The sequence below is a fragment of the Misgurnus anguillicaudatus genome, chromosome 21 (genome assembly GCF_027580225.2).
Source record: "Misgurnus anguillicaudatus chromosome 21, ASM2758022v2, whole genome shotgun sequence".
NCBI lineage: Eukaryota > Metazoa > Chordata > Actinopteri > Cypriniformes > Cobitidae > Misgurnus > Misgurnus anguillicaudatus.
In genome coordinates, this window is record NC_073357.2 from 11897841 (window position 1) to 11920132 (window position 22292).

The 22292-nt window shown below is 43.6% G+C and overlaps 59 non-coding genes and 5 pseudogenes across 59 annotated transcripts; all 64 read right to left on the reverse strand.

Annotated features, from left to right (window-relative positions):
* Nucleotides 1–119: 119 nt before the first annotated feature.
* Nucleotides 120–238, reverse strand: LOC141354742 (5S ribosomal RNA). The gene has a single exon (XR_012361174.1). It is a non-coding gene; the product is annotated as a 5S ribosomal RNA (ribosomal RNA).
* Nucleotides 239–379: 141 nt separating this feature from the next.
* On the reverse strand, nt 380–498 carry LOC141354744 (5S ribosomal RNA). Its single transcript, XR_012361176.1, has one exon. It is a non-coding gene; the product is annotated as a 5S ribosomal RNA (ribosomal RNA).
* A 141-nt stretch (nt 499–639) lies between these two features.
* LOC141354745 (5S ribosomal RNA) lies at nt 640–758 on the reverse strand. The gene has a single exon (XR_012361177.1). It is a non-coding gene; the product is annotated as a 5S ribosomal RNA (ribosomal RNA).
* A 138-nt stretch (nt 759–896) lies between these two features.
* Nucleotides 897–1015, reverse strand: LOC141357045 (5S ribosomal RNA). Its single transcript, XR_012363518.1, has one exon. It is a non-coding gene; the product is annotated as a 5S ribosomal RNA (ribosomal RNA).
* Nucleotides 1016–1156: 141 nt separating this feature from the next.
* LOC141354746 (5S ribosomal RNA) lies at nt 1157–1275 on the reverse strand. Its single transcript, XR_012361178.1, has one exon. It is a non-coding gene; the product is annotated as a 5S ribosomal RNA (ribosomal RNA).
* A 142-nt stretch (nt 1276–1417) lies between these two features.
* Nucleotides 1418–1536, reverse strand: LOC141357046 (5S ribosomal RNA). Its single transcript, XR_012363519.1, has one exon. It is a non-coding gene; the product is annotated as a 5S ribosomal RNA (ribosomal RNA).
* A 141-nt stretch (nt 1537–1677) lies between these two features.
* LOC141354747 (5S ribosomal RNA) lies at nt 1678–1796 on the reverse strand. Its single transcript, XR_012361179.1, has one exon. It is a non-coding gene; the product is annotated as a 5S ribosomal RNA (ribosomal RNA).
* A 141-nt stretch (nt 1797–1937) lies between these two features.
* Nucleotides 1938–2056, reverse strand: LOC141354748 (5S ribosomal RNA). The gene has a single exon (XR_012361180.1). It is a non-coding gene; the product is annotated as a 5S ribosomal RNA (ribosomal RNA).
* A 141-nt stretch (nt 2057–2197) lies between these two features.
* On the reverse strand, nt 2198–2316 carry LOC141354749 (5S ribosomal RNA). Its single transcript, XR_012361181.1, has one exon. It is a non-coding gene; the product is annotated as a 5S ribosomal RNA (ribosomal RNA).
* Nucleotides 2317–2445: 129 nt separating this feature from the next.
* On the reverse strand, nt 2446–2564 carry LOC141354750 (5S ribosomal RNA). The gene has a single exon (XR_012361182.1). It is a non-coding gene; the product is annotated as a 5S ribosomal RNA (ribosomal RNA).
* Nucleotides 2565–2705: 141 nt separating this feature from the next.
* LOC141354751 (5S ribosomal RNA) lies at nt 2706–2824 on the reverse strand. Its single transcript, XR_012361183.1, has one exon. It is a non-coding gene; the product is annotated as a 5S ribosomal RNA (ribosomal RNA).
* Nucleotides 2825–2965: 141 nt separating this feature from the next.
* On the reverse strand, nt 2966–3084 carry LOC141354752 (5S ribosomal RNA). Its single transcript, XR_012361184.1, has one exon. It is a non-coding gene; the product is annotated as a 5S ribosomal RNA (ribosomal RNA).
* Nucleotides 3085–3224: 140 nt separating this feature from the next.
* Nucleotides 3225–3343, reverse strand: LOC141354753 (5S ribosomal RNA). The gene has a single exon (XR_012361185.1). It is a non-coding gene; the product is annotated as a 5S ribosomal RNA (ribosomal RNA).
* Nucleotides 3344–3476: 133 nt separating this feature from the next.
* On the reverse strand, nt 3477–3595 carry LOC141353867 (5S ribosomal RNA; annotated as a pseudogene).
* A 141-nt stretch (nt 3596–3736) lies between these two features.
* Nucleotides 3737–3855, reverse strand: LOC141357665 (5S ribosomal RNA). The gene has a single exon (XR_012364152.1). It is a non-coding gene; the product is annotated as a 5S ribosomal RNA (ribosomal RNA).
* Nucleotides 3856–3976: 121 nt separating this feature from the next.
* LOC141357566 (5S ribosomal RNA) lies at nt 3977–4095 on the reverse strand. Its single transcript, XR_012364053.1, has one exon. It is a non-coding gene; the product is annotated as a 5S ribosomal RNA (ribosomal RNA).
* Nucleotides 4096–4236: 141 nt separating this feature from the next.
* On the reverse strand, nt 4237–4355 carry LOC141357047 (5S ribosomal RNA). The gene has a single exon (XR_012363520.1). It is a non-coding gene; the product is annotated as a 5S ribosomal RNA (ribosomal RNA).
* A 141-nt stretch (nt 4356–4496) lies between these two features.
* On the reverse strand, nt 4497–4615 carry LOC141354755 (5S ribosomal RNA). Its single transcript, XR_012361187.1, has one exon. It is a non-coding gene; the product is annotated as a 5S ribosomal RNA (ribosomal RNA).
* A 141-nt stretch (nt 4616–4756) lies between these two features.
* On the reverse strand, nt 4757–4875 carry LOC141354756 (5S ribosomal RNA). Its single transcript, XR_012361188.1, has one exon. It is a non-coding gene; the product is annotated as a 5S ribosomal RNA (ribosomal RNA).
* A 141-nt stretch (nt 4876–5016) lies between these two features.
* LOC141356944 (5S ribosomal RNA) lies at nt 5017–5135 on the reverse strand. The gene has a single exon (XR_012363416.1). It is a non-coding gene; the product is annotated as a 5S ribosomal RNA (ribosomal RNA).
* Nucleotides 5136–5276: 141 nt separating this feature from the next.
* Nucleotides 5277–5395, reverse strand: LOC141354757 (5S ribosomal RNA). Its single transcript, XR_012361189.1, has one exon. It is a non-coding gene; the product is annotated as a 5S ribosomal RNA (ribosomal RNA).
* Nucleotides 5396–5535: 140 nt separating this feature from the next.
* Nucleotides 5536–5654, reverse strand: LOC141357810 (5S ribosomal RNA). Its single transcript, XR_012364297.1, has one exon. It is a non-coding gene; the product is annotated as a 5S ribosomal RNA (ribosomal RNA).
* Nucleotides 5655–5795: 141 nt separating this feature from the next.
* LOC141357821 (5S ribosomal RNA) lies at nt 5796–5914 on the reverse strand. The gene has a single exon (XR_012364308.1). It is a non-coding gene; the product is annotated as a 5S ribosomal RNA (ribosomal RNA).
* Nucleotides 5915–6055: 141 nt separating this feature from the next.
* LOC141357666 (5S ribosomal RNA) lies at nt 6056–6174 on the reverse strand. Its single transcript, XR_012364153.1, has one exon. It is a non-coding gene; the product is annotated as a 5S ribosomal RNA (ribosomal RNA).
* A 121-nt stretch (nt 6175–6295) lies between these two features.
* On the reverse strand, nt 6296–6414 carry LOC141357567 (5S ribosomal RNA). The gene has a single exon (XR_012364054.1). It is a non-coding gene; the product is annotated as a 5S ribosomal RNA (ribosomal RNA).
* A 141-nt stretch (nt 6415–6555) lies between these two features.
* On the reverse strand, nt 6556–6674 carry LOC141357048 (5S ribosomal RNA). The gene has a single exon (XR_012363521.1). It is a non-coding gene; the product is annotated as a 5S ribosomal RNA (ribosomal RNA).
* Nucleotides 6675–6814: 140 nt separating this feature from the next.
* Nucleotides 6815–6933, reverse strand: LOC141354758 (5S ribosomal RNA). The gene has a single exon (XR_012361190.1). It is a non-coding gene; the product is annotated as a 5S ribosomal RNA (ribosomal RNA).
* Nucleotides 6934–7074: 141 nt separating this feature from the next.
* LOC141354759 (5S ribosomal RNA) lies at nt 7075–7193 on the reverse strand. Its single transcript, XR_012361191.1, has one exon. It is a non-coding gene; the product is annotated as a 5S ribosomal RNA (ribosomal RNA).
* Nucleotides 7194–7334: 141 nt separating this feature from the next.
* Nucleotides 7335–7453, reverse strand: LOC141354760 (5S ribosomal RNA). The gene has a single exon (XR_012361192.1). It is a non-coding gene; the product is annotated as a 5S ribosomal RNA (ribosomal RNA).
* Nucleotides 7454–7594: 141 nt separating this feature from the next.
* Nucleotides 7595–7713, reverse strand: LOC141353767 (5S ribosomal RNA; annotated as a pseudogene).
* Nucleotides 7714–7843: 130 nt separating this feature from the next.
* On the reverse strand, nt 7844–7962 carry LOC141354761 (5S ribosomal RNA). Its single transcript, XR_012361193.1, has one exon. It is a non-coding gene; the product is annotated as a 5S ribosomal RNA (ribosomal RNA).
* A 141-nt stretch (nt 7963–8103) lies between these two features.
* Nucleotides 8104–8222, reverse strand: LOC141354762 (5S ribosomal RNA). The gene has a single exon (XR_012361194.1). It is a non-coding gene; the product is annotated as a 5S ribosomal RNA (ribosomal RNA).
* A 141-nt stretch (nt 8223–8363) lies between these two features.
* LOC141354763 (5S ribosomal RNA) lies at nt 8364–8482 on the reverse strand. The gene has a single exon (XR_012361195.1). It is a non-coding gene; the product is annotated as a 5S ribosomal RNA (ribosomal RNA).
* A 145-nt stretch (nt 8483–8627) lies between these two features.
* LOC141357049 (5S ribosomal RNA) lies at nt 8628–8746 on the reverse strand. The gene has a single exon (XR_012363522.1). It is a non-coding gene; the product is annotated as a 5S ribosomal RNA (ribosomal RNA).
* Nucleotides 8747–8887: 141 nt separating this feature from the next.
* Nucleotides 8888–9006, reverse strand: LOC141354764 (5S ribosomal RNA). Its single transcript, XR_012361196.1, has one exon. It is a non-coding gene; the product is annotated as a 5S ribosomal RNA (ribosomal RNA).
* Nucleotides 9007–9135: 129 nt separating this feature from the next.
* On the reverse strand, nt 9136–9254 carry LOC141354766 (5S ribosomal RNA). The gene has a single exon (XR_012361198.1). It is a non-coding gene; the product is annotated as a 5S ribosomal RNA (ribosomal RNA).
* Nucleotides 9255–9395: 141 nt separating this feature from the next.
* LOC141354181 (5S ribosomal RNA) lies at nt 9396–9514 on the reverse strand (annotated as a pseudogene).
* A 129-nt stretch (nt 9515–9643) lies between these two features.
* LOC141354767 (5S ribosomal RNA) lies at nt 9644–9762 on the reverse strand. Its single transcript, XR_012361199.1, has one exon. It is a non-coding gene; the product is annotated as a 5S ribosomal RNA (ribosomal RNA).
* A 141-nt stretch (nt 9763–9903) lies between these two features.
* On the reverse strand, nt 9904–10022 carry LOC141354768 (5S ribosomal RNA). The gene has a single exon (XR_012361200.1). It is a non-coding gene; the product is annotated as a 5S ribosomal RNA (ribosomal RNA).
* A 141-nt stretch (nt 10023–10163) lies between these two features.
* On the reverse strand, nt 10164–10282 carry LOC141356945 (5S ribosomal RNA). Its single transcript, XR_012363417.1, has one exon. It is a non-coding gene; the product is annotated as a 5S ribosomal RNA (ribosomal RNA).
* A 141-nt stretch (nt 10283–10423) lies between these two features.
* Nucleotides 10424–10542, reverse strand: LOC141354769 (5S ribosomal RNA). The gene has a single exon (XR_012361201.1). It is a non-coding gene; the product is annotated as a 5S ribosomal RNA (ribosomal RNA).
* Nucleotides 10543–10687: 145 nt separating this feature from the next.
* Nucleotides 10688–10806, reverse strand: LOC141357050 (5S ribosomal RNA). The gene has a single exon (XR_012363523.1). It is a non-coding gene; the product is annotated as a 5S ribosomal RNA (ribosomal RNA).
* A 141-nt stretch (nt 10807–10947) lies between these two features.
* LOC141354770 (5S ribosomal RNA) lies at nt 10948–11066 on the reverse strand. The gene has a single exon (XR_012361202.1). It is a non-coding gene; the product is annotated as a 5S ribosomal RNA (ribosomal RNA).
* A 129-nt stretch (nt 11067–11195) lies between these two features.
* LOC141354771 (5S ribosomal RNA) lies at nt 11196–11314 on the reverse strand. Its single transcript, XR_012361203.1, has one exon. It is a non-coding gene; the product is annotated as a 5S ribosomal RNA (ribosomal RNA).
* A 141-nt stretch (nt 11315–11455) lies between these two features.
* On the reverse strand, nt 11456–11574 carry LOC141354184 (5S ribosomal RNA; annotated as a pseudogene).
* Nucleotides 11575–11703: 129 nt separating this feature from the next.
* LOC141354772 (5S ribosomal RNA) lies at nt 11704–11822 on the reverse strand. Its single transcript, XR_012361204.1, has one exon. It is a non-coding gene; the product is annotated as a 5S ribosomal RNA (ribosomal RNA).
* Nucleotides 11823–11963: 141 nt separating this feature from the next.
* Nucleotides 11964–12082, reverse strand: LOC141354773 (5S ribosomal RNA). Its single transcript, XR_012361205.1, has one exon. It is a non-coding gene; the product is annotated as a 5S ribosomal RNA (ribosomal RNA).
* Nucleotides 12083–12223: 141 nt separating this feature from the next.
* Nucleotides 12224–12342, reverse strand: LOC141354774 (5S ribosomal RNA). The gene has a single exon (XR_012361206.1). It is a non-coding gene; the product is annotated as a 5S ribosomal RNA (ribosomal RNA).
* A 141-nt stretch (nt 12343–12483) lies between these two features.
* Nucleotides 12484–12602, reverse strand: LOC141354775 (5S ribosomal RNA). Its single transcript, XR_012361207.1, has one exon. It is a non-coding gene; the product is annotated as a 5S ribosomal RNA (ribosomal RNA).
* Nucleotides 12603–12731: 129 nt separating this feature from the next.
* LOC141354356 (5S ribosomal RNA) lies at nt 12732–12850 on the reverse strand (annotated as a pseudogene).
* A 51-nt stretch (nt 12851–12901) lies between these two features.
* On the reverse strand, nt 12902–13020 carry LOC141354777 (5S ribosomal RNA). Its single transcript, XR_012361209.1, has one exon. It is a non-coding gene; the product is annotated as a 5S ribosomal RNA (ribosomal RNA).
* Nucleotides 13021–13161: 141 nt separating this feature from the next.
* On the reverse strand, nt 13162–13280 carry LOC129416901 (5S ribosomal RNA). The gene has a single exon (XR_008635618.2). It is a non-coding gene; the product is annotated as a 5S ribosomal RNA (ribosomal RNA).
* A 141-nt stretch (nt 13281–13421) lies between these two features.
* LOC129414481 (5S ribosomal RNA) lies at nt 13422–13540 on the reverse strand. Its single transcript, XR_008634404.1, has one exon. It is a non-coding gene; the product is annotated as a 5S ribosomal RNA (ribosomal RNA).
* A 141-nt stretch (nt 13541–13681) lies between these two features.
* On the reverse strand, nt 13682–13800 carry LOC129416396 (5S ribosomal RNA). Its single transcript, XR_008635309.2, has one exon. It is a non-coding gene; the product is annotated as a 5S ribosomal RNA (ribosomal RNA).
* Nucleotides 13801–13945: 145 nt separating this feature from the next.
* LOC141357051 (5S ribosomal RNA) lies at nt 13946–14064 on the reverse strand. The gene has a single exon (XR_012363525.1). It is a non-coding gene; the product is annotated as a 5S ribosomal RNA (ribosomal RNA).
* Nucleotides 14065–14205: 141 nt separating this feature from the next.
* LOC129415559 (5S ribosomal RNA) lies at nt 14206–14324 on the reverse strand. The gene has a single exon (XR_008634897.2). It is a non-coding gene; the product is annotated as a 5S ribosomal RNA (ribosomal RNA).
* A 129-nt stretch (nt 14325–14453) lies between these two features.
* Nucleotides 14454–14572, reverse strand: LOC129416399 (5S ribosomal RNA). The gene has a single exon (XR_008635310.2). It is a non-coding gene; the product is annotated as a 5S ribosomal RNA (ribosomal RNA).
* Nucleotides 14573–14713: 141 nt separating this feature from the next.
* LOC129414486 (5S ribosomal RNA) lies at nt 14714–14832 on the reverse strand. The gene has a single exon (XR_008634408.1). It is a non-coding gene; the product is annotated as a 5S ribosomal RNA (ribosomal RNA).
* A 141-nt stretch (nt 14833–14973) lies between these two features.
* On the reverse strand, nt 14974–15092 carry LOC141354778 (5S ribosomal RNA). Its single transcript, XR_012361210.1, has one exon. It is a non-coding gene; the product is annotated as a 5S ribosomal RNA (ribosomal RNA).
* Nucleotides 15093–15233: 141 nt separating this feature from the next.
* LOC129414501 (5S ribosomal RNA) lies at nt 15234–15352 on the reverse strand. The gene has a single exon (XR_008634411.1). It is a non-coding gene; the product is annotated as a 5S ribosomal RNA (ribosomal RNA).
* Nucleotides 15353–15497: 145 nt separating this feature from the next.
* Nucleotides 15498–15616, reverse strand: LOC141357052 (5S ribosomal RNA). Its single transcript, XR_012363526.1, has one exon. It is a non-coding gene; the product is annotated as a 5S ribosomal RNA (ribosomal RNA).
* Nucleotides 15617–15757: 141 nt separating this feature from the next.
* Nucleotides 15758–15876, reverse strand: LOC129416859 (5S ribosomal RNA). The gene has a single exon (XR_008635598.2). It is a non-coding gene; the product is annotated as a 5S ribosomal RNA (ribosomal RNA).
* A 129-nt stretch (nt 15877–16005) lies between these two features.
* On the reverse strand, nt 16006–16124 carry LOC141354780 (5S ribosomal RNA). The gene has a single exon (XR_012361212.1). It is a non-coding gene; the product is annotated as a 5S ribosomal RNA (ribosomal RNA).
* A 5936-nt stretch (nt 16125–22060) lies between these two features.
* Nucleotides 22061–22179, reverse strand: LOC141354781 (5S ribosomal RNA). Its single transcript, XR_012361213.1, has one exon. It is a non-coding gene; the product is annotated as a 5S ribosomal RNA (ribosomal RNA).
* Nucleotides 22180–22292: the final 113 nt, after the last annotated feature.

Consider the following 22292-nt stretch of genomic DNA (forward strand, 5'->3'; position numbering starts at 1 on the left):
CCACTTCAAGACTAATGTGGCAACGCCATGCCATCGGCGAACGCTTACAGAAAGGATGCATTTCTGGAAAAAAATTATATGAATAAATAATTAAATAATTAATTAAATAAAGAATTAAATGCTTACAGCACCTGGTATTCCCAGGCGGTCTCCCATCCAAGTACTAACCAGGCCCGACCCTGCTTGGCTTCCGAGATCAGACGAGAGCGGGCGTGCTCAGGGTGGTGTGGCCGTAAGCGAGCGCTGACTCGATTCGAGAGCCACTTCAAGACTAATGTGGCAACGCCATGCCATCGGCGAACGCTTACAGAAAGGATGCATTTCTGGAAAAAAATTATATGAATAAATAATTAAATAATTAATTAAATAAAGAATTAAATGCTTACAGCACCTGGTATTCCCAGGCGGTCTCCCATCCAAGTACTAACCAGGCCCGACCCTGCTTGGCTTCCGAGATCAGACGAGAGCGGGCGTGCTCAGGGTGGTGTGGCCGTAAGCGAGCGCTGACTCGATTCGAGAGCCACTTCAAGACTAATGTGGCAACGCCATGCCATCGGCGAACGCTTACAGAAAGAATGCATTTCTGGAAAAAAATTATATGAATAAATAATTAAATAATTAATTAAATAAAGAATTAAATGCTTACAGCACCTGGTATTCCCAGGCGGTCTCCCATCCAAGTACTAACCAGGCCCGACCCTGCTTGGCTTCCGAGATCAGACGAGAGCGGGCGTGCTCAGGGTGGTGTGGCCGTAAGCGAGCGCTGACTCGATTCGAGAGCCACTTCAAGACTAATGTGGCAACGCCATGCCATCGGCGAACGCTTACAGAAAGAATGCATTTCTGGAAAAAAATTATATGAAATAATTAAATAATTAATTAAATAAAGAATCAAACGCTTACAGCACCTGGTATTCCCAGGCGGTCTCCCATCCAAGTACTAACCAGGCCCGACCCTGCTTGGCTTCCGAGATCAGACGAGAGCGGGCGTGCTCAGGGTGGTGTGGCCGTAAGCGAGCGCTGACTCGATTCGAGAGCCACTTCAAGACTAATGTGGCAACGCCATGCCATCGGCGAACGCTTACAGAAAGGATGCATTTCTGGAAAAAAATTATATGAATAAATAATTAAATAATTAATTAAATAAAGAATTAAATGCTTACAGCACCTGGTATTCCCAGGCGGTCTCCCATCCAAGTACTAACCAGGCCCGACCCTGCTTGGCTTCCGAGATCAGACGAGAGCGGGCGTGCTCAGGGTGGTGTGGCCGTAAGCGAGCGCTGACTCGATTCGAGAGCCACTTCAAGACTAATGTGGCAACGCCATGCCATCGGCGAACGCTTACAGAAAGAATGCATTTCTGGAAAAAAAATTATATGAATAAATAATTAAATAATTAATTAAATAAAGAATCAAACGCTTACAGCACCTGGTATTCCCAGGCGGTCTCCCATCCAAGTACTAACCAGGCCCGACCCTGCTTGGCTTCCGAGATCAGACGAGAGCGGGCGTGCTCAGGGTGGTGTGGCCGTAAGCGAGCGCTGACTCGATTCGAGAGCCACTTCAAGACTAATGTGGCAACGCCATGCCATCGGCGAACGCTTACAGAAAGGATGCATTTCTGGAAAAAAATTATATGAATAAATAATTAAATAATTAATTAAATAAAGAATTAAATGCTTACAGCACCTGGTATTCCCAGGCGGTCTCCCATCCAAGTACTAACCAGGCCCGACCCTGCTTGGCTTCCGAGATCAGACGAGAGCGGGCGTGCTCAGGGTGGTGTGGCCGTAAGCGAGCGCTGACTCGATTCGAGAGCCACTTCAAGACTAATGTGGCAACGCCATGCCATCGGCGAACGCTTACAGAAAGGATGCATTTCTGGAAAAAAATTATATGAATAAATAATTAAATAATTAATTAAATAAAGAATCAAATGCTTACAGCACCTGGTATTCCCAGGCGGTCTCCCATCCAAGTACTAACCAGGCCCGACCCTGCTTGGCTTCCGAGATCAGACGAGAGCGGGCGTGCTCAGGGTGGTGTGGCCGTAAGCGAGCGCTGACTCGATTCGAGAGCCACTTCAAGACTAATGTGGCAACGCCATGCCATCGGCGAACGCTTACAGAAAGGATGCATTTCTGGAAAAAAATTATATGAATAAATAATTAAATAATTAATTAAATAAAGAATTAAATGCTTACAGCACCTGGTATTCCCAGGCGGTCTCCCATCCAAGTACTAACCAGGCCCGACCCTGCTTGGCTTCCGAGATCAGACGAGAGCGGGCGTGCTCAGGGTGGTGTGGCCGTAAGCGAGCGCTGACTCGATTCGAGAGCCACTTCAAGACTAATGTGGCAACGCCATGCCATCGGCGAACGCTTACAGAAAGGATGCATTTCTGGAAAAAAATTATATGAATAAATAAATAAATAATTAATTAAATGCTTACAGCACCTGGTATTCCCAGGCGGTCTCCCATCCAAGTACTAACCAGGCCCGACCCTGCTTGGCTTCCGAGATCAGACGAGAGCGGGCGTGCTCAGGGTGGTGTGGCCGTAAGCGAGCGTTGACTCGATTCGAGAGCCACTTCAAGACTAATGTGGCAACGCCATGCCATCGGCGAACGCTTACAGAAAGGATGCATTTCTGGAAAAAAATTATATGAATAAATAATTAAATAATTAATTAAATAAAGAATTTAATGCTTACAGCACCTGGTATTCCCAGGCGGTCTCCCATCCAAGTACTAACCAGGCCCGACCCTGCTTGGCTTCCGAGATCAGACGAGAGCGGGCGTGCTCAGGGTGGTGTGGCCGTAAGCGAGCGCTGACTCGATTCGAGAGCCACTTCAAGACTAATGTGGCAACGCCATGCCATCGGCGAACGCTTACAGAAAGGATGCATTTCTGGAAAAAAATCATATGAATAAATAATTAAATAATTAATTAAATAAAGAATTAAATGCTTACAGCACCTGGTATTCCCAGGCGGTCTCCCATCCAAGTACTAACCAGGCCCGACCCTGCTTGGCTTCCGAGATCAGACGAGAGCGGGCGTGCTCAGGGTGGTGTGGCCGTAAGCGAGCGCTGACTCGATTCGAGAGCCACTTCAAGACTAATGTGGCAACGCCATGCCATCGGCGAACGCTTACAGAAAGGATGCATTTCTGGAAAAAAATTATATGAATAAATAATTAAATAATTAATTAAAAAAGAATTAAATGCTTACAGCACCTGGTATTCCCAGGCGGTCTCCCATCCAAGTACTAACCAGGCCCGACCCTGCTTGGCTTCCGAGATCAGACGAGAGCGGGCGTGCTCAGGGTGGTGTGGCCGTAAGCGAGCGCTGACTCGATTCGAGAGCCACTTCAAGACTAATGTGGCAACGCCATGCCATCGGCGAACGCTTACAGAAAGGATGCATTTCTGGAAAAAAATTATATGAATAAATAATTAATTAAATAAAGAATTAAATGCATACAGCACCTGGTATTCCCAGGCGGTCTCCCATCCAAGTAATAACCAGGCCCGACCCTGCTTGGCTTCCGAGATCAGACGAGAGCGGGCGTGCTCAGGGTGGTGTGGCCGTAAGCGAGCGCTGACTCGATTCGAGAGCCACTTCAAGACTAATGTGGCAACGCCATGCCATCGGCGAACGCTTACAGAAAGGATGCATTTCTGGAAAAAAATTATATGAATAAATAATTAAATAATTAATTAAATAAATAATTAAATGCTTACAGCACCTGGTATTCCCAGGCGGTCTCCCATCCAAGTACTAACCAGGCCCGACCCTGCTTGGCTTCCGAGATCAGACGAGAGCGGGCGTGCTCAGGGTGGCGTGGCCGTAAGCGAGTGCTGACTCGATTCGAGAGCCACTTCAAGACTAATGTGGCAACGCCATGCCATCAGCGAACGCTTACAGAAAGGATGCATTTCTGGAAAAAAATTATATGAATAAATAATTAATTAAATGCTTACAGCACCTGGTATTCCCAGGCGGTCTCCCATCCAAGTACTAAACAGGCCCGACCCTGCTTGGCTTCCGAGATCAGACGAGAGCGGGCGTGCTCAGGGTGGTGTGGCCGTAAGCGAGCGCTGACTCGATTCGAGATCCACTTCAAGACTAATGTGGCAACGCCATGCCATCGGCGAACGCTTACAGAAAGAATGCATTTCTGGAAAAAAATTATATGAATAAATAATTAAATAATTAATTAAATAAAGAATCAAACGCTTACAGCACCTGGTATTCCCAGGCGGTCTCCCATCCAAGTACTAACCAGGCCCGACCCTGCTTGGCTTCCGAGATCAGACGAGAGCGGGCGTGCTCAGGGTGGTGTGGCCGTAAGCGAGCGCTGACTCGATTCGAGAGCCACTTCAAGACTAATGTGGCAACGCCATGCCATCGGCGAACGCTTACAGAAAGGATGCATTTCTGGAAAAAAATTATATGAATAAATAATTAAATAATTAATTAAATAAAGAATTAAATGCTTACAGCACCTGGTATTCCCAGGCGGTCTCCCATCCAAGTACTAACCAGGCCCGACCCTGCTTGGCTTCCGAGATCAGACGAGAGCGGGCGTGCTCAGGGTGGTGTGGCCGTAAGCGAGCGCTGACTCGATTCGAGAGCCACTTCAAGACTAATGTGGCAACGCCATGCCATCGGCGAACGCTTACAGAAAGGATGCATTTCTGGAAAAAAATTATATGAATAAATAATTAAATAATTAATTAAATAAAGAATTTAATGCTTACAGCACCTGGTATTCCCAGGCGGTCTCCCATCCAAGTACTAACCAGGCCCGACCCTGCTTGGCTTCCGAGATCAGACGAGAGCGGGCGTGCTCAGGGTGGTGTGGCCGTAAGCGAGCGCTGACTCGATTCGAGAGCCACTTCAAGACTAATGTGGCAACGCCATGCCATCGGCGAACGCTTACAGAAAGGATGCATTTCTGGAAAAAAATTATATGACTAAATTATTAAATAATTAATTAAATAAAGAATTAAATGCTTACAGCACCTGGTATTCCCAGGCGGTCTCCCATCCAAGTACTAACCAGGCCCGACCCTGCTTGGCTTCCGAGATCAGACGAGAGCGGGCGTGCTCAGGGCGGTGTGGCCGTAAGCGAGCGCTGACTCGATTCGAGAGCCACTTCAAGACTAATGTGGCAACGCCATGCCATCGGCGAACGCTTACAGAAAGGATGCATTTCTGGAAAAAAATCATATGAATAAATAATTAAATAATTAATTAAATAAAGAATTAAATGCTTACAGCACCTGGTATTCCCAGGCGGTCTCCCATCCAAGTACTAACCAGGCCCGACCCTGCTTGGCTTCCGAGATCAGACGAGAGCGGGCGTGCTCAGGGTGGTGTGGCCGTAAGCGAGCGCTGACTCGATTCGAGAGCCACTTCAAGACTAATGTGGCAACGCCATGCCATCGGCGAACGCTTACAGAAAGGATGCATTTCTGGAAAAAAATTATATGAATAAATAATTAAATAATTAATTAAAAAAGAATTAAATGCTTACAGCACCTGGTATTCCCAGGCGGTCTCCCATCCAAGTACTAACCAGGCCCGACCCTGCTTGGCTTCCGAGATCAGACGAAAGCGGGCGTGCTCAGGGTGGTGTGGCCGTAAGCGAGCGCTGACTCGATTCGAGAGCCACTTCAAGACTAATGTGGCAACGCCATGCCATCGGCGAACGCTTACAGAAAGGATGCATTTCTGGAAAAAAATTATATGAATAAATAATTAAATAATTAATTAAATAAAGAATTAAATGCATACAGCACCTGGTATTCCCAGGCGGTCTCCCATCCAAGTACTAACCAGGCCCGACCCTGCTTGGCTTCCGAGATCAGACGAGAGCGGGCGTGCTCAGGGTGGTGTGGCCGTAAGCGAGCGCTGACTCGATTCGAGAGCCACTTCAAGACTAATGTGGCAACGCCATGCCATCGGCGCACGCTTACAGAAAGGATGCATTTCTGGAAAAAAATTATATGAATAAATAATTAAATAATTAATTAAATAAAGAATTAAATGCTTACAGCACCTGGTATTCCCAGGCGGTCTCCCATCCAAGTACTAACCAGGCCCGACCCTGCTTGGCTTCCGAGATCAGACGAGAGCGGGCGTGCTCAGGGTGGCGTGGCCGTAAGCGAGTGCTGACTCGATTCGAGAGCCACTTCAAGACTAATGTGGCAACGCCATGCCATCAGCGAACGCTTACAGAAAGGATGCATTTCTGGAAAAAAATTATATGAATAAATAATTAATTAAATGCTTACAGCACCTGGTATTCCCAGGCGGTCTCCCATCCAAGTACTAAACAGGCCCGACCCTGCTTGGCTTCCGAGATCAGACGAGAGCGGGCGTGCTCAGGGTGGTGTGGCCGTAAGCGAGCGCTGACTCGATTCGAGAGCCACTTCAAGACTAATGTGGCAACGCCATGCCATCGGCGAACGCTTACAGAAAGAATGCATTTCTGGAAAAAAATTATATGAATAAATAATTAAATAATTAATTAAATAAAGAATCAAACGCTTACAGCACCTGGTATTCCCAGGCGGTCTCCCATCCAAGTACTAACCAGGCCCGACCCTGCTTGGCTTCCGAGATCAGACGAGAGCGGGCGTGCTCAGGGTGGTGTGGCCGTAAGCGAGCGCTGACTCGATTCGAGAGCCACTTCAAGACTAATGTGGCAACGCCATGCCATCGGCGAACGCTTACAGAAAGGATGCATTTCTGGAAAAAATTATATGAATAAATAATTAAATAATTAATTAAATAAAGAATTAAATGCTTACAGCACCTGGTATTCCCAGGCGGTCTCCCATCCAAGTACTAACCAGGCCCGACCCTGCTTGGCTTCCGAGATCAGACGAGAGCGGGCGTGCTCAGGGTGGTGTGGCCGTAAGCGAGCGCTGACTCGATTCGAGAGCCACTTCAAGACTAATGTGGCAACGCCATGCCATCGGCGAACGCTTACAGAAAGGATGCATTTCTGGAAAAAAATTATATGAATAAATAATTAAATAATTAATTAAATAAAGAATTTAATGCTTACAGCACCTGGTATTCCCAGGCGGTCTCCCATCCAAGTACTAACCAGGCCCGACCCTGCTTGGCTTCCGAGATCAGACGAGAGCGGGCGTGCTCAGGGTGGTGTGGCCGTAAGCGAGCGCTGACTCGATTCGAGAGCCACTTCAAGACTAATGTGGCAACGCCATGCCATCGGCGAACGCTTACAGAAAGGATGCATTTCTGGAAAAAAATTATATGAATAAATAATTAAATAATTAATTAAATAAAGAATTAAATGCTTACAGCACCTGGTATTCCCAGGCGGTCTCCCATCCAAGTACTAACCAGGCCCGACCCTGCTTGGCTTCCGAGATCAGACGAGAGCGGGCGTGCTCAGGGTGGTGTGGCCGTAAGCGAGCGCTGACTCGATTCGAGAGCCACTTCAAGACTAATGTGGCAACGCCATGCCATCGGCGAACGCTTACAGAAAGGATGCATTTCTGGAAAAAAATTATATGAATAAATAATTAAATAATTAATTAAATAAAGAATTAAATGCTTACAGCACCTGGTATTCCCAGGCGGTCTCCCATCCAAGTACTAACGAGGCCCGACCCTGCTTGGCTTCCGAGATCAGACGAGAGCGGGCGTGCTCAGGGTGGTGTGGCCGTAAGCGAGCGCTGACTCGATTCGAGAGCCACTTCAAGACTAATGTGGCAACGCCATGCCATCGGCGAACGCTTACAGAAAGGATGCATTTCTGGGAAAAAAATTATATGAATAAATAATTAAATAATTAATTAAATGCTTACAGCACCTGGTATTCCCAGGCGGTCTCCCATCCAAGTACTAACCAGGCCCGACCCTGCTTGGCTTCCGAGATCAGACGAGAGCGGGCGTGCTCAGGGTGGTGTGGCCGTAAGCGAGCGCTGACTCGATTCGAGAGCCACTTCAAGACTAATGTGGCAACGCCATGCCATCGGCGAACGCTTACAGAAAGGATGCATTTCTGGAAAAAAATTATATGAATAAATAATTAAATAATGAATTAAATAAAGAATTAAATGCTTACAGCACCTGGTATTCCCAGGCGGTCTCCCATCCAAGTACTAACCAGGCCCGACCCTGCTTGGCTTCCGAGATCAGACGAGAGCGGGCGTGCTCAGGGTGGTGTGGCCGTAAGCGAGCGCTGACTCGATTCGAGAGCCACTTCAAGACTAATGTGGCAACGCCATGCCATCGCCGAACGCTTACAGAAAGAATGCATTTCTGGAAAAAAATTATATGAATAAATAATTAAATAATTAATTAAATAAAGAATTAAATGCTTACAGCACCTGGTATTCCCAGGCGGTCTCCCATCCAAGTACTAACCAGGCCCGACCCTGCTTGGCTTCCGAGATCAGACGAGAGCGGGCGTGCTCAGGGTGGTGTGGCCGTAAGCGAGCGCTGACTCGATTCGAGAGCCACTTCAAGACTAATGTGGCAACGCCATGCCATCGGCGAACGCTTACAGAAAGAATGCATTTCTGGAAAAAAATTATATGAATAAATAATTAAATAATTAATTAAATAAATAAAGAATCAAACGCTTACAGCACCTGGTATTCCCAGGCGGTCTCCCATCCAAGTACTAACCAGGCCCGACCCTGCTTGGCTTCCGAGATCAGACGAGAGCGGGCGTGCTCAGGGTGGTGTGGCCGTAAGCGAGCGCTGACTCGATTCGAGAGCCACTTCAAGACTAATGTGGCAACGCCATGCCATCGGCGAACGCTTACAGAAAGGATGCATTTCTGGAAAAAAATTATATGAATAAATAATTAAATAATTAATTAAATAAAGAATTAAATGCTTACAGCACCTGGTATTCCCAGGCGGTCTCCCATCCAAGTACTAACCAGGCCCGACCCTGCTTGGCTTCCGAGATCAGACGAGAGCGGGCGTGCTCAGGGTGGTGTGGCCGTAAGCGAGCGCTGGCTCGATTCGAGAGCCACTTCAAGACTAATGTGGCAACGGCATGCCATCGGCGAACGCTTACAGAAAGGATGCATTTCTGGAAAAAAATTATATGAATAAATAATTAAATAATTAATTAAATGCTTACAGCACCTGGTATTCCCAGGCGGTCTCCCATCCAAGTACTAACCAGGCCCGACCCTGCTTGGCTTCCGAGATCAGACGAGAGCGGGCGTGCTCAGGGTGGTGTGGCCGTAAGCGAGCGCTGACTCGATTCGAGAGCCACTTCAAGACTAATGTGGCAACACCATGCCATCGGCGAACGCTTACAGAAAGGATGCATTTCTGGAAAAAAAATATATGAATAAATAATTAAATAATTAATTAAATAAAGAATTAAATGCTTACAGCACCTGGTATTCCCAGGCGATCTCCCATCCAAGTACTAACCAGGCCCGACCCTGCTTGGCTTCCGAGATCAGACGAGAGAGGGCGTGCTCAGGGTGGTGTGGCCATAAGCGAGCGCTGACTCGATTCGAGAGCCACTTCAAGACTAATGTGGCAACGCCATGCCATCGGCGAACGCTTACAGAAAGAATGCATTTCTGGAAAAAAATTATATGAATAAATAATTAAATAATTAATTAAATGCTTACAGCACCTGGTATTCCCAGGCGGTCTCCCATCCAAGTACTAACCAGGCCCGACCCTGCTTGGCTTCCGAGATCAGACGAGAGCGGGCGTGCTCAGGGTGGTGTGGCCGTAAGCGAACGCTGACTCGATTCGAGAGCCACTTCAAGACTAATGTGGCAACGCCATGCCATCGGCGAACGCTTACAGAAAGGATGCATTTCTGGAAAAAAATTATATGAATAAATAATTAAATAATTAATTAAATAAAGAATTTAATGCTTACAGCACCTGGTATTCCCAGGCGGTCTCCCATCCAAGTACTAACCAGGCCCGACCCTGCTTGGCTTCCGAGATCAGACGAGAGCGGGCGTGCTCAGGGTGGTGTGGCCGTAAGCGGGCGCTGACTCGATTCGAGAGCCACTTCAAGACTAATGTGGCAATGCCATGCCATCGGCGAACGCTTACAGAAAGGATGCATTTCTGGAAAAAAATTATATGAATAAATAATTAAATTATTAATTAAATAAAGAATTAAATGCTTACAGCACCTGGTATTCCCAGGCGGTCTCCCATCCAAGTACTAACCAGGCCCGACCCTGCTTGGCTTCCGAGATCAGACGAGAGCGGGCGTGCTCAGGGCGGTGTGGCCGTAAGCGAGCGCTGACTCGATTCGAGAGCCACTTCAAGACTAATGTGGCAACGCCATGCCATCGCCGAACGCTTACAGAAAGAATGCATTTCTGGAAAAAAATTATATGAATAAATAATTAAATAATTAATTAAATAAAGAATTAAATGCTTACAGCACCTGGTATTCCCAGGCGGTCTCCCATCCAAGTACTAACCAGGCCCGACCCTGCTTGGCTTCCGAGATCAGACGAGAGCGGGCGTGCTCAGGGTGGTGTGGCCGTAAGCGAGCGCTGACTCGATTCGAGAGCCACTTCAAGACTAATGTGGCAACGCCATGCCATCGGCGAACGCTTACAGAAAGAATGCATTTCTGGAAAAAAATTATATGAATAAATAATTAAATAATTAATTAAATAAATAAAGAATCAAACGCTTACAGCACCTGGTATTCCCAGGCGGTCTCCCATCCAAGTACTAACCAGGCCCGACCCTGCTTGGCTTCCGAGATCAGACGAGAGCGGGCGTGCTCAGGGTGGTGTGGCCGTAAGCGAGCGCTGACTCGATTCGAGAGCCACTTCAAGACTAATGTGGCAACGCCATGCCATCGGCGAACGCTTACAGAAAGGATGCATTTCTGGAAAAAAATTATATGAATAAATAATTAAATAATTAATTAAATAAAGAATTAAATGCTTACAGCACCTGGTATTCCCAGGCGGTCTCCCATCCAAGTACTAACCAGGCCCGACCCTGCTTGGCTTCCGAGATCAGACGAGAGCGGGCGTGCTCAGGGTGGTGTGGCCGTAAGCGAGCGCTGGCTCGATTCGAGAGCCACTTCAAGACTAATGTGGCAACGGCATGCCATCGGCGAACGCTTACAGAAAGGATGCATTTCTGGAAAAAAATTATATGAATAAATAATTAAATAATTAATTAAATGCTTACAGCACCTGGTATTCCCAGGCGGTCTCCCATCCAAGTACTAACCAGGCCCGACCCTGCTTGGCTTCCGAGATCAGACGAGAGCGGGCGTGCTCAGGGTGGTGTGGCCGTAAGCGAGCGCTGACTCGATTCGAGAGCCACTTCAAGACTAATGTGGCAACACCATGCCATCGGCGAACGCTTACAGAAAGGATGCATTTCTGGAAAAAAATTATATGAATAAATAATTAAATAATTAATTAAATAAAGAATTAAATGCTTACAGCACCTGGTATTCCCAGGCGATCTCCCATCCAAGTACTAACCAGGCCCGACCCTGCTTGGCTTCCGAGATCAGACGAGAGAGGGCGTGCTCAGGGTGGTGTGGCCATAAGCGAGCGCTGACTCGATTCGAGAGCCACTTCAAGACTAATGTGGCAACGCCATGCCATCGGCGAACGCTTACAGAAAGAATGCATTTCTGGAAAAAAATTATATGAATAAATAATTAAATAATTAATTAAATGCTTACAGCACCTGGTATTCCCAGGCGGTCTCCCATCCAAGTACTAACCAGGCCCGACCCTGCTTGGCTTCCGAGATCAGACGAGAGCGGGCGTGCTCAGGGTGGTGTGGCCGTAAGCGAACGCTGACTCGATTCGAGAGCCACTTCAAGACTAATGTGGCAACGCCATGCCATCGGCGAACGCTTACAGAAAGGATGCATTTCTGGAAAAAAATTATATGAATAAATAATTAAATAATTAATTAAATAAAGAATTTAATGCTTACAGCACCTGGTATTCCCAGGCGGTCTCCCATCCAAGTACTAACCAGGCCCGACCCTGCTTGGCTTCCGAGATCAGACGAGAGCGGGCGTGCTCAGGGTGGTGTGGCCGTAAGCGGGCGCTGACTCGATTCGAGAGCCACTTCAAGACTAATGTGGCAATGCCATGATATCGGCGAACGCTTACAGAAAGGATGCATTTCTGGAAAAAAATTATATGAATAAATAATTAAATAATTAATTAAATAAAGAATTAAATGCTTACAGCACCTGGTATTCCCAGGCGGTCTCCCATCCAAGTACTAACCAGGCCCGACCCTGCTTGGCTTCCGAGATCAGACGAGAGCGGGCGTGCTCAGGGTGGTGTGGCCGTAAGCGAGCGCTGACTCGATTCGAGAGCCACGTCAAGACTAATGTGGCAACGCCATGCCATCGGCGAACGCTTACAGAAAGGATGCATTTCTGGAAAAAAATTATATGAATAAATAATTAAATAATTAATTAAATAAAGAATTAAATGCTTACAGCACCTGGTATTCCCAGGCGGTCTCCCATCCAAGTACTAACCAGGCCCGACCCTGCTTGGCTTCCGAGATCAGACGAGAGCGGGCGTGCTCAGGGTGGTGTGGCCGTAAGCGAGCGCTGACTCGATTCGAGAGCCACTTCAAGACTAATGTGGCAACGCCATGCCATCGGCGAACGCTTACAGAAAGGATGCATTTCTGGAAAAAAATTATATGAATGAATAATTAAATAATTAATTAAATGCTTGCAGCACCTGGTATTCCCAGGCGGTCTCCCATCCAAGTACTAACCAGGCCCGACCCTGCTTGGCTTCCGAGATCAAACGAGAGCGGGCGTGCTCAGGGTGGTGTGGCCGTTCATAAAAAATTATATGAATAAATAATTAAATAATTAATTAAATAAAGAATTAAATGCTTACAGCACCTGGTATTCCCAGGCGGTCTCCCATCCAAGTACTAACCAGGCCCGACCCTGCTTGGCTTCCGAGATCAGACGAGAGCGGGCGTGCTCAGGGTGGTGTGGCCGTAAGCGAGCGCTGACTCGATTCGAGAGCCACTTCAAGACTAATGTGGCAACGCCATGCCATCGGCGAACGCTTACAGAAAGGATGCATTTCTGGAAAAAAATTATATGAATAAATAATTAAATAATTAATTAAATAAACAATTAAATGCTTACAGCACCTGGTATTCCCAGGCGGTCTCCCATCCAAGTACTAACCAGGCCCGACCCTGCTTGGCTTCCGAGATCAGACGAGAGCGGGCGTGCTCAGGGTGGTGTGGCCGTAAGCGAGCGCTGACTCGATTCGAGAGCCACTTCAAGACTGATGTGGCAACGCCATGCCATCGGCGAACGCTTACAGAAAGGATGCATTTCTGGAAAAAAATTATATGAATAAATAATTAAATAATTAATTAAATAAAGAATTAAATGCTTACAGCACCTGGTATTCCCAGGCGGTCTCCCATCCAAGTACTAACCAGGCCCGACCCTGCTTGGCTTCCGAGATCAGACGAGAGCGGGCGTGCTCAGGGTGGTGTGGCCGTAAGCGAGCGCTGACTCGATTCGAGAGCCACTTCAAGACTAATGTGGCAACGCCATGCCATCGCCGAACGCTTACAGAAAGAATGCATTTCTGGAAAAAAATTATATGAATAAATAATTAAATAATTAATTAAATAAAGAATTAAATGCTTACAGCACCTGGTATTCCCAGGCGGTCTCCCATCCAAGTACTAACCAGGCCCGACCCTGCTTGGCTTCCGAGATCAGACGAGAGCGGGCGTGCTCAGGGTGGTGTGGCCGTAAGCGAGCGCTGACTCGATTCGAGAGCCACTTCAAGACTAATGTGGCAACGCCATGCCATCGGCGAACGCTTACAGAAAGAATGCATTTCTGGAAAAAAATTATATGAATAAATAATTAAATAATTAATTAAATAAATAAAGAATCAAACGCTTACAGCACCTGGTATTCCCAGGCGGTCTCCCATCCAAGTACTAACCAGGCCCGACCCTGCTTGGCTTCCGAGATCAGACGAGAGCGGGCGTGCTCAGGGTGGTGTGGCCGTAAGCGAGCGCTGACTCGATTCGAGAGCCACTTCAAGACTAATGTGGCAACGCCATGCCATCGGCGAACGCTTACAGAAAGGATGCATTTCTGGAAAAAAATTATATGAATAAATAATTAAATAATTAATTAAATAAAGAATTAAATGCTTACAGCACCTGGTATTCCCAGGCGGTCTCCCATCCAAGTACTAACCAGGCCCGACCCTGCTTGGCTTCCGAGATCAGACGAGAGCGGGCGTGCTCAGGGTGGTGTGGCCGTAAGCGAGCGCTGGCTCGATTCGAGAGCCACTTCAAGACTAATGTGGCAACGGCATGCCATCGGCGAACGCTTACAGAAAGGATGCATTTCTGGAAAAAAATTATATGAATAAATAATTAAATAATTAAATAAATGCTTACAGCACCTGGTATTCCCAGGCGGTCTCCCATCCAAGTACTAACCAGGCCCGACCCTGCTTGGCTTCCGAGATCAGACGAGAGCGGGCGTGCTCAGGGTGGTGTGGCCGTAAGCGAGCGCTGACTCGATTCGAGAGCCACTTCAAGACTAATGTGGCAACACCATGCCATCGGCGAACGCTTACAGAAAGGATGCATTTCTGGAAAAAAATTATATGAATAAATAATTAAATAATTAATTAAATAAAGAATTAAATGCTTACAGCACCTGGTATTCCCAGGCGGTCTCCCATCCAAGTACTAACCAGGCCCGACCCTGCTTGGCTTCCGAGATCAGACGAGAGCGGGCGTGCTCAGGGTGGTGTGGCCGTAAGCGAGCGCTGACTCGATTCGAGAGCCACTTCAAGACTAATGTGGCAACGCCATGCCATCGGCGAACGCTTACAGAAAGGATGCATTTCTGGAAAAAAATTATATGAATAAATAATTAAATAATTAATTAAATAAAGAATTAAATGCTTACAGCACCTGGTATTCCCAGGCGGTCTCCCATCCAAGTACTAACCAGGCCCGACCCTGCTTGGCTTCCGAGATCAGACGAGAGCGGGCGTGCTCAGGGTGGTGTGGCCGTAAGCGAGCGCTGACTCGATTCGAGAGCCACTTCAAGACTAATGTGGCAACGCCATGCCATCGCCGAACGCTTACAGAAAGAATGCATTTCTGGAAAAAAATTATATGAATAAATAATTAAATAATTAATTAAATAAAGAATTAAATGCTTACAGCACCTGGTATTCCCAGGCGGTCTCCCATCCAAGTACTAACCAGGCCCGACCCTGCTTGGCTTCCGAGATCAGACGAGAGCGGGCGTGCTCAGGGTGGTGTGGCCGTAAGCGAGCGCTGACTCGATTCGAGAGCCACTTCAAGACTAATGTGGCAACGCCATGCCATCGGCGAACGCTTACAGAAAGAATGCATTTCTGGAAAAAAATTATATGAATAAATAATTAAATAATTAATTAAATAAATAAAGAATCAAACGCTTACAGCACCTGGTATTCCCAGGCGGTCTCCCATCCAAGTACTAACCAGGCCCGACCCTGCTTGGCTTCCGAGATCAGACGAGAGCGGGCGTGCTCAGGGTGGTGTGGCCGTAAGCGAGCGCTGACTCGATTCGAGAGCCACTTCAAGACTAATGTGGCAACGCCATGCCATCGGCGAACGCTTACAGAAAGGATGCATTTCTGGAAAAAAATTATATGAATAAATAATTAAATAATTAATTAAATAAAGAATTAAATGCTTACAGCACCTGGTATTCCCAGGCGGTCTCCCATCCAAGTACTAACCAGGCCCGACCCTGCTTGGCTTCCGAGATCAGACGAGAGCGGGCGTGCTCAGGGTGGTGTGGCCGTAAGCGAGCGCTGGCTCGATTCGAGAGCCACTTCAAGACTAATGTGGCAACGGCATGCCATTGGCGAACGCTTACAGAAAGGATGCATTTCTGGAAAAAAATTATATGAATAAATAATTAAATAATTAAATAAATGCTTACAGCACCTGGTATTCCCAGGCGGTCTCCCATCCAAGTACTAACCAGGCCCGACCCTGCTTGGCTTCCGAGATCAGACGAGAGCGGGCGTGCTCAGGGTGGTGTGGCCGTAAGCGAGCGCTGGCTCGATTCGAGAGCCACTTCAAGACTAATGTGGCAACGGCATGCCATCGGCGAACGCTTACAGAAAGGATGCATTTCTGGAAAAAAATTATATGAATAAATAATTAAATAATTAATTAAATGCTTACAGCACCTGGTATTCCCAGGCGGTCTCCCATCCAAGTACTAACCAGGCCCGACCCTGCTTGGCTTCCGAGATCAGACGAGAGCGGGCGTGCTTTTTTTTTTTTTTTTTTTTTTTTTTTTTTTTTTTTTTTTTTTATTTAATAATTTTCCTAACAATTACAAAGCATTTCATACAAAACCATTTGTTTTACACAAAAACAAAAAAACAACAACATCAAATATACTCTACCATGAAGTTAAATAGTTACATAAAAGAACAATGAGAAAGAAAACCTTTAAAATTATGTAAAAATGTGTCCCGTAACATCTGGCAATCTCCACTTTAAACCCTCTAAAATACTACAAACCTTGGGCGTAAAAACATTGTAAAAAGCTTCTAACATATTCTCATGTTTAAAATAGGCATACAATCTTTCCATGTACATTTCAGTTTTTCTTTTAAAAACAGTCCATACATCAATTACAATTTTTTCTTTTTTTGCTGCAATTCGTCGTTCCCATATTGCACTTTTCATTAACATTACACATAAATTAATAAATTTCATGTTTTGACTTTTCCTTTTCCAACCAAACATCACCAATCTATTCCATTCCATTTCATTCTCATTCCATTGTTCGTCCAATTCTTTGATTATGTCCTTACATTTGTTTAAAAAAGAGTCCAATTCTTTGCAGTACAAAAACAAATGTACAATTCCTTCTTCTTTTTCGTGACATACTTTACACATCGCACTTTGTTCCATTCCTATTTTGTTTAAAATCACATCAGTAAATACCACTTTATGTCTTATTGTGTACTCCAAGGACTCCAGTCTTGTTTCTACACATCTTCCCCTCATGTTTCTCCATATATCTTCCTGTTTTAAATTCACAAATTTCTGTAGCCAGAAGCAATTTACAATAGGTTCTTTAAAAACACTGTCTCTGAAAAAGCAATAAAACATCTTAATACTGCATTCTTTGAGAGTGTATACTTTTTCACCCAAATTCACTTGAATGTCTTTCTGTTCTTTTTCCTTTTCCATATTTTCTATTCTTTTAATCCACTCTTTGGGTATAGCTTGTTTAATTACTTCATACTTGTTTATAATTTCTTGTTTGCTGTATTCCTCTTTTGCCTCATCCATTGCATCATACACACATTGTACAGGTAAGAAACCTTCTTTCACTTCATACATTACATCTTTTACTTTAGTTATTCCCACTTCCATCCATTTCTTAAAATAAATGACTTTGTCTTGTTTTAAAACCTTGTTGTTCAAGAACAGAGGTTGATTTAAAATGTTTTCTCTTCCTCGTGGGTCATATTCAATATTTGTTAAAAACTTCCCCCAAGCACTAAGCAATTCTCTATAAAACCCAGGTATTCTCTCTGTCATCCAACTTTTCGTTTTCATCCATAAAATTCCATCCTCCATGTTAAAATTTTCACATCTGTTTAAAAAAAATTTCATTGTTTTCTTCCATTCTGCCGTGTTTTCTTCTTGTAAATACTTTTTAACTGCTTTTACTCTTAGACTGTTTTTCCTTTGTTCTACATCCATTAATCCTAGACCACCTTTTTCTATATCCCCTAAAATCGTGTTGTAAGCTATTCTTGGCGGTTTGCCGTTCCAAATAAAATCAAGAAAACATTTCTTCAACCTCTTTTCTATCCATATTGGCATTTCAGATAAGTATAAAACATACCACAATTTAGAAACCATTAAAACATTCAAAGTTAAAACCTTCCCCTTCAAGCTTAAAGTTCTTAATTTCCAAAAGTTTATTTTTCTTTCTATTCCTGATATCAGTTGTTCCCACATTTCATCTCTTGTTTTTTTCTCATTTTTCCCCAATAAAAGTCCTAAAATTTTCATTTCTTCTACCTCTTTAAAATTAAAATAATCATTTAAAAGCACAGCTTTGCCAAACCTCATGTACACTGTTTTATCCTCATTAACTTTACCTCCTGATGCTTTACAAAATTTCTTGACAACATTCATGGCCTCTTGTACACTTTCTTTCCTATTTACAATTATTGTTGTGTCATCTGCATACTGAAAAACTTTCCCTTCAGACATTATTCCCTCGATCTCAATTCCTGTTATTTTTGTATTTTCCTTTATAGCTAATCCCAGTGGTTCTGATACAAGTGAATATAACAGTGCCGAGAGTGGACAACCTTGCCGTATTGATCTCGTAATTTTAAAACATTCAGTTAAAAACCCATTGCATTTAATTTTTGTCAAAGCCCCCTTGTATAAGATTCTAATCCATTTGATAAAATTTTTCCCAAAACCAAAACTCTTTAAAACATCAAATAAAAAACCATGTTCCACCCTATCAAAAGCTTTTTCAAAATCTAAACTGATTATGTACCCATCCTTATTTTCTTGTTTTATGTACCATATCATGTCCCTTATACTCATTGTTATGTCAGCTATGTCTCTTCCTTTGACTGCATATGCTTGATTTGTTTTTATTATAGTTGGCATCACTTCCTTCAGTCTATTTGCTAAAACCTTTGCTATAATTTTAAAATCTGTGTTCAACATTGAAATTGGTCTATAGTTCTTTAAGTCTACCCTTTCCCCTTTCCTTTTATATATAATTTTCATCAAACCTATTCTCATCCTTTCATTTACTTCCTCTTTTTCAAAAATTTCCTTAAAAACCTCCTTTAAAATCTTTGTTAAAACCCCTTTAAAACATTTGTAAAATTCACTCCCCAAACCATCTATTCCCGGACTCTTCTTTCTATTTAGTTGATCTATTGCTTGTTCAATCTCTTCATCTCTGAAATCATGGTCACATACATCTTTATCTTCTTTACTTAATTTTGCTTTTATTAGATTTAATAATTGTTTTTTTTCTTTCTCCTCTTCACCTTGTGTACTGAAAAGGTCCTCATAAAAGGCCTTTATTTCCTTTAGAATATTTTCATTTCCTTGTACGATTTCCCCATTTTTCCCTCTTATCTCCTTTACAATCTCTGCTTTTCCTTTCTTTTTCTCTAGGTCAAAATAAAACTTTGTACATTTCTCTCCTTCCACCATATATTTTGCTTTACTTCTTAATCTTGCTCCTTCATATTCTTTTTCCTCTATTTCCTTTAATCTTTCCTCAATTTCTCTTATCTTTTGTATGTCTTTGTTTTCTTTAGCTAGTTCTTTTTCTAAGTCTGTTTTCATTTCTTTTTTCTTATATCTCTTACATTTTTGTATTAGGCTACAGTATTTAATTGAGAATTTTTTTATTAAAAACTTTACGTTTTCCCACCATATTCTCTTACTCTCTTCATACATTTTACTTTCCTTTTCTCTTTCTATAATTTGTTTGATTTCTGAAACATAATCTTTATTTTTAAGAATCTCTGTATTTAAAACCCATACCCCCGGCCCTCTTTGTATTTTGTCCCAATCAATTTTAAAAAATAATAACTTATGATCACTTAAACTTGTTTCTTCATACTTAATCTTTTCAATAAAATTTTCAACATTCCTATTACATAAAATAAAATCAATTCTTGTTTTGCACACAAACTGTCCCACTATTTGTCGTCTTGAAAACTCTTTTTTTGTTTCGTTCCTTTCTCTCCATACATCAATCATTTTATTTTCTTCCATTAAAACCTTTAATTCTTTTCTCCCCGCATCACTTTTAAAAACCATTCCCTCTGCCATATCTTGTTTACTAAAAACTGTATTAAAATCCCCCATCATTACAATTTCTTTATATTTCTTTAAAAAACCTCTTAAAACATAAAAAAAATCTTTTTTTTCCTTCTCTTCTGTTGGTGCATGTACATTTACTATAACCATTTCCTTTTCATCATATTTTGTCTCTACAATCATACATTTTCCTATATTGTCTTTATATACAATTTTGCTTCTTTTAAAAACCTCCTCTTTCATTAAAAAAGCAACTCCTCTTCCAAATCTTCCATCACCATTGTTATATAAAATTCCTCCAGCCCATCTCCTTTGAAAATCCTTCATCACATTCTCTTTCCAGTTCGTTTCTTGTAGTGCAATGATATCTTCGTGTTTACATCTTTCAATTACTTTTTCAAATTTTCTCACGTCCAGCAGTCCTCTTGCATTAAAAGTCACACAACTTAAAACCATTAAAAGAAAAATTAAATACCTAAAAACCATTGTCTCACTTCATCTCCTCCAGTCCCTTTAAAACTTCATATCTATTTACACATTTCATTTGTCCTTTTTTCATCACTTTTTTCTTAGCAAACTGTACATTTGGTGTTACCTTTAATGTTCTTCTTCTTGTTTGTGCTCTTCCGACTCTACTTTTCTCCAATACTGCTGCTTCTTCCATTTCTTTATTGTCAATCCCGCTGCTCTCTACTATCTCATTTTGTCCTTCTTTGTCCATCGTATCTAAAAGACTTGTAAAACTTGCAGAAATTTCAATTGGTGTCCATGTACCATCATCTCCTTGTGAATTGTCCTTCTCGTTTTCCACTTCTTTATCCTCTGTTGTCTGTTCCTCTATGGTTATTCCCTTTTCCATTTCATTTGCTCCATCAGTGTGTTGTTGTTCTTCATTTTCATTTTCTTCTCCATCGTTCCCTTCATGCATTTGACTGTCCACCTGTTTTTGTGATCCTCCTTCCCCTCCATCCATCCAACACTCACATTTATTTAAATAGTCTTGGCAGTCCGGGCACTTAACAGTGTTACAGTCCCTTGCGAAATGTCCCCTCTCCTCACATTTGTAGCACTTAAAATCAGGGCAATCTTTCATTAGATGGTCTGGGCTCATGCACAGCCGACAGGTTTTCACCTGATGGCTGTGCATCACCCTAAAATATTGCGGCCCTTCCGCTGTTTCCAGCTTCGTGCTGTATGGGAGTGAAACCACTTCCCTGGGGAACCTCACTCTCGCAAACCTTGTCCCGTCCTCGATTCCAGTGCCCGGATACAGCCTTCTTTTAATTTTTGATATTGGCAAAACGCCCCAACCTTGCAATTTTTCTAAAATTTCGTTATCCTCCAGGTAAACAGGCAAATGCATGAAGGAAACGACATATTCTCTGTTTTGTAATCTCCTCACCTCACAGTTTGTTCCTTTTATCATTAGTCCATCCATTAACTCATCACACATTTCCTCCTTCTCCAGGGTCAGTTCATATTCCTTATTTTGTCTTGGTCTTAGTGCCAGAACGTTTCCTTCTCCAATTTTCTCTGCTATCACTTTAATTATATCCTCCGCCTTTACTCCATTAGCATTGTCCACATTTACAATCACTGTTGCTTCCTTCATGTATTTCCTTTGCTCAAAATTCTTTACACCTGTATCCTTTTGGTTTCCAGCTCGTGGTCGATGTTCAGGTCCAGTGTCATTGCCGTTCTGTTTCTCCGCCGCCATTTCCAGGTCATTAGCCGTAGGTCCGTCCATTTCAAATGAAAAACAAACTCGAAAAACAAACAAACTAAACCACGAAAAATCACGATTTAACCACCCTCCAGCCAGCCAAAAGCTGCTGTTAGGTGGTTTAAACAAAAAAAGAATCACTAACAAACAAAACTCAATCGATATACAAATAAAAAACTACAAACACTAACAAACATAAACAATGAGAGAGCCTTCCTCTCTCTACTGCAGCCAACTCACTTCCTGATTGCTCAATAGCGCCCTCAGGGTGGTATGGCCGTAAGCGAGCGCTGACTCGATTCGAGAGCCACTTCAAGACTAATGTGGCAACACCATGCCATCGGCGAACGCTTACAGAAAGGATGCATTTCTGGAAAAAAATTATATGAATAAATAATTAAATAATTAATTAAATAAAGAATTAAATGCTTACAGCACCTGGTATTCCCAGGCGGTCTCCCATCCAAGTACTAACCAGGCCCGACCCTGCTTGGCTTCCGAGATCAGACGAGAGCGGGCGTGCTCAGGGTGGTGTGGCCGTAAGCGAGCGCTGACTCGATTCGAGAGCCACTTCAAGACTAATGTGGCAACGCCATGCCATCGGCGAACGCTTACAGAAAGGATGCATTTCTGGAAAAAAATTATATGAATAAATAAT